This window comes from Simochromis diagramma, unplaced genomic scaffold (genome assembly GCF_900408965.1).
Source record: "Simochromis diagramma unplaced genomic scaffold, fSimDia1.1 OVJJ01000466.1, whole genome shotgun sequence".
Lineage (NCBI taxonomy): Eukaryota > Metazoa > Chordata > Actinopteri > Cichliformes > Cichlidae > Simochromis > Simochromis diagramma.
Genome location: NW_024387287.1, coordinates 235468 through 240401, shown reverse-complemented (window position 1 = coordinate 240401; position 4934 = coordinate 235468). Strand labels below are relative to the sequence as shown.

Sequence of the window (4934 nt, the reverse complement as noted above, 5' to 3'; positions counted from 1 at the left end):
TTTAAAAACAACCAAGGCTGACCAAAGTGCTGTACAATAAATACAAATAAAATACATCCATCCATCCATTCGCTTCCGCTTCTCCTTTTCAGGGTCACGGGGGGCGCTGGAGCCTATCCCAGCTGTCATAGGGCGAGAGGCGGGGTACACCCTGGACAGGTCGCCAGTCTGTCGCAGGGCCAACACACAGGGACAGACAACCATTCGCACTCACATTCATTCACACCTAGTGACAATTTGGATTATCCAATCAACCTATCCCCACAAGCTGCATGTCTTTGGACGGTGGGAGGAAGCCGGAGTACCCGGAGGGAACCCCCAAATAAAATACAATAAAACACAATTCCATAAAACACCTCACTGATAAAACAACAAGTTAATACAGTAAGTTAAACCTTTCTAAAAGCCAATGAAAAGAGGTGAGTTTTAAGAGCAGTTTTGAAAGTTTCTAGGCTTGTGGAGAATCTGACGTGAGGAGGTAAACTGTTCCACAGTCTGGGTGCAGCCACAGCAAACACCCTCTCTCCCTTAGTCTTTAATCTATACCTGGGAACATCTAAAAGCATCAGGTCAGCTGACCTCAAAGATCTCCTGGGGCGATAAATACTAAGGAGTTCTGCCAGGTAAGAAGGTGCAGTGCCATTTAAAACCTTAAAAGCCAGCAGTAAAATTTTAAAATCAATCCTAAAAGCAACTGGGAGCCAGTGGAGAGAGCAGAGAACCGGAGTGATGTGGTCTCTTTTTTTAGAACCGGTCAACAAGCGGGCAGCAGCGTTCTGCACCAGTTGAAGGCGATGTAGACAGGAACGATCTAGGCCAGCATAGAGGGAATTACAGTAGTCCAGCCGTGAAGTAATAAAAGCATGGACCACTCTTTCTAGATCGTTCCTGCAAAGGTAAGACTTGACTTTGGCTAAAATCCATAAATGATAAAAAAGATCCCTTGACTACAGAGCTGATTTGTTTATCAAGTTTAAAAGCATTGTCAAAAATAACACCGAGGCTCTTAATGGAAGAAGTACAATCGGAGGTTAGGGGTCCCATAAAATCAAAAGAGAAGTTGGGATCTTTAGGAAGCCCAAACACAATGACTTCAGTTTTACTTTCATTTAGGTGTAAGAAATTAAGAGTCATCCAAGTCTTGATGTCAGACAAACAGGAGAGTAACGGCTGCAAAGAAGCATTGCAGTCCAACCTCAGAGGGAGGTAGATCTGAATATCATCGGCAAAGATGTGGAAGGACACATTATGTTTACGCAGCACATCGCCCAGAGGGAGCAAATACAGAATAAACAGCAGGGGGCCTAATATGGACCCCTGAGGTACGCCACAAGTTAAAGGAGCTCTGGGAGATGACAGTTCACCAAGGTGAACAGAAAAACTCCTGTTATTCAAATAGGACTGGAAAAACTTTAAGACAGTGCCCTTCAAACCGACACAGTGTTGAAGGCGGGATAGCAGTACACTGTAAAAAGAATAACCCTATTCAAATTAAAAAAAATGATGTCCAATTGTCACATCCAAAATATTTGACTTCATAGAATCCATATTGAGTCACTTGATATGACCTGATACTTTTATGTTGATATAAACAAAATTACTAGACTTGACTGAAACTTTAAATTTTGCATTGATCCAAATTGATTTTTTTACATAGAACCATATTTTAATTATTGAACCAAGCTAATATATTGAAATTTAACCAACCTAATGTATTCACATCGAACCAAATTAACATGAACTAATATGTTTGTGTTGAAGCCAGGTAATTGATTTACATATATTCAAACTATATTTTTGACATTTCATTTTATTTCAGTTCAAAAATGCTCTGCATTTCCTATAAAAAACAAGACAGTTGGCCAACCAATTATTTCAAAATTATTTATTGTTCCAAACCATTTTAACTATAATCAATAGAGAGGATTAGTAATATACAGATTTAGTGCTGCGGCAGAAATGATTAGAGAAATGTTTGTTTTATAAAACCTGCAATCTTTTTAGAACTGGTATAAAACCTGCAACCTGTCTAAAACTGGCATAAAACCATTATAAAAACTCTTTTTAAACCAATTTGCAAGTACTCAAAAATGTTTATATGTGCACTGTGCCTGTACAATGTAAAAAAAAATCTACACATGTATCAATGAAATCAACTTAAATCTCCCTTTCAAATGGGTGTTCTTATAATTTTTGAATGTAGAATACCACTGCAGGCCAACCAAGCAAAATAATCAAGCACACATGCACATGTATGTGCACATACACATGCACACATGTATGCAAACACACTACTGTGCAGTGTTAAGTTCACAATTAAGTTTGCGAATCTTAGAGGTCATCTTGTTAAAGTCAAGCTCCATCATAATCTTTTGAAGAGCCTCAAAGGTGAACCTGAATCCTCGTGGATATTGCATATTAAGAGCATAACAGAGTCCAAAGACCATTGCCACTCCAGCTGCCACAGAAGGCAACTCATTCAGGACTTCCACACCATCAATGATTATCCCGATGTCTCGAGGCTGATGTAGGAGGCTTGAGTTGTCCCTGAAGACGAAGAGTGCCATGGTGGTACTCTGCAGCTCTTCCTCAGCTTCATCTGTCTGGGATATCTTGAGGTAAAATATGGAACAAAATGTACAAGTGAATAACTGAAGTCTGGCACACCTGATAAATCTTTGACCATAATAAACTACTATTTTGATAGTTGTTTGGTCACAGACTATTAGAACAATTATTTGACTAATCAGATTGTGAATTGCATAATCATTAAATTAAATCAATGGTGGAACATTTTCATAAATGTTCCACAAAGCCCAAGAAAAAAAAGAAGACAATACAGAACCCTAAGATATTAACTTGATGAGTTGATTAATCGTTGCTGTCCTACATTAATCACTGCATTTAATAGCAGAGTTGTCAAATTTACATCAAGAGACTGCGTCTCATGTAGAGACAGAACAGATATGGACATACCATGTATTCTTTTATCAAGTCCTCAACACGTTCTCCAAGGTAGATAATGAGAGATTTAAGTATACACTCCCTCCTAATGTCAGCATCAGCATCCTGCAGGAACAGTTAAAATTGTTACTATGCAATATGGAGAGTATGCTGCGTGAGAGGAATTTTTTTTCACCTCTCTATCCTCATGAGGTGACTAATGCCCCTTTTCCACCGACAAATCGGCACAGTGCGCTTGAGAGCAGTTCAGTTTAGCGCGGATGAACTCGCTTGTTGCGGTGGAAACATAAAGCGGACGTAACTGGGAACAGGGGCGAACCCATCTGGTGCGCGCAAAAGTCTTTGTCCGCAACGTCACAGCCCGAAGAGCAACAACAATCGCGATATGTGTGTTTTTGTACTTTGCTCTGTCTGTGGTTCATTTTGATTGGTTTGATTTTTGGTTTTTGTGGAGGAAGTCGCCATGGTCCAAAGTCAATGGAGTATGGTTGCTGGGAGTTTTTTTTTTTTTAAAGCCTTTTGTGGGAGCACTTCTATATCACATCACGTGGGCACCACACACACCCGGGCCAATCAGGTGTAAAGGCGGTGGAAAAGCGTCCGCAAGGGGCTAAAGTGAACTGAGCCACACCGTGCTCTGTCGGTGGAAAAGCGGCATATGCTTTCTTGTCCCTAAATAAAAGTTTATACGTATATATGTATGTATGTGTATCTGGCGAGTGAGAGTGAAAATGTGTCTCCAAAATAAATTTTGTTGCAGTTGTGCTCTGTACTTGTATAATGACAATAAATCTCTTCATTCATTCAAGGACAAAGCCCACACTTCCTTTCAACATTTTAAAAGGTCACAGCCATAATCACTGACGTTACCAAAATAAAACTGTAACAGGATACAAATTCTCATTAGATACAAGGGTTAAAATGCTAACTGTCATGTTAATAGTTAATTATATACACCCTACCTGCCCAAAACTGAAAGATTGCATTGTAAAAACCCATTATAACAGTTTCTAAGCAAAACAAGTTGTTAGGCTTCAGTTACTCTTTAAGTAGTTACACTCCAAAATAACAGGACACAACCAAAATGAAATGTTCCCTTTGCCCTCCATAGAAAATGTTGCTGCATTTATAACTGGACAGAGGAAATTAGTGGACAAGGATTTCTTACTAACTCACACAACGGATGTAACTAATGCAATAGCAATATTACTTACTACTACAAAAGTGATTTTCAGAGTGCTTTTCAATTACAAAGACTAGAAAAGGGGAAATGGGGCACATCTCCCTACACAACCAGCACTGAGCACACACCTGGGTGAAGCCGAGAGAGCAATTATTGCACACAATAGTGCCAACACATCAGCAAGGTGAATGAGAGGATAATGAGGGAGGGTCTAGATTATTATGAAATGTTTAGAAAGGATGTGCAGTGTAAATGCAAAATGATACCTGTTCAGATTAAATGAAAATGTATGCTTCAGCCATGGAATGGATGGAGCGATCTGTGGTTCTGAAAGCATACAGAAAAAAAAGAATAATGTTATTTCTCTATAAAACACATAACATAGAAAAACCAAGAAATACGTAACATGACATACACATCCTTATAAAAAGCTAGTACTATAATTTGATTTAGGTTTACCAAACAGTCTACAGACCAGCCATTAGCGACTAAGTTTGGCATAGGGTCAATTTTTTGCTGATAAAATTAAAATTTCTTCAGAAAATGCACATTTTTCCGAGCCGCGCCTGAAAGTCAATTGAAGGAATTAGTCTTATGTCATTGATCTTATATGCTGGCGTGTTATTTCTGTCTCTAAATCATGCACATTAATAATTATCTTTTGCGCTCGGTGTACACAAACATAACAAACAAATATTTATATGAAGAGAGACAGAGACAAACGTCCGCGCACAAACACAAGCTTGTGTCTAGAAACCGCGAGCTCACCAGAAAAACTCAAATGAAG

General features: G+C 39.0%; 1 long non-coding RNA gene across 3 annotated transcripts; it reads right to left on the bottom strand.

Moving 5' to 3' along the window:
* Positions 1 to 1603: 1603 nt before the first annotated feature.
* Positions 1604 to 4934, bottom strand: LOC120716288. Of its 3 annotated transcripts, XR_005691861.1 has the most exons (4): positions 4916 to 4933; positions 4414 to 4474; positions 2977 to 3069; positions 1604 to 2612 (listed from the first exon to the last, which is right to left on the bottom strand). It is a non-coding gene; the product is annotated as an uncharacterized LOC120716288 (long non-coding RNA). The 3 variants fall into 3 exon arrangements; XR_005691859.1 differs by having other exon boundaries at positions 2977 to 4474; positions 4916 to 4934; XR_005691860.1 differs by lacking the exon at positions 4916 to 4933 and having other exon boundaries at positions 4414 to 4883.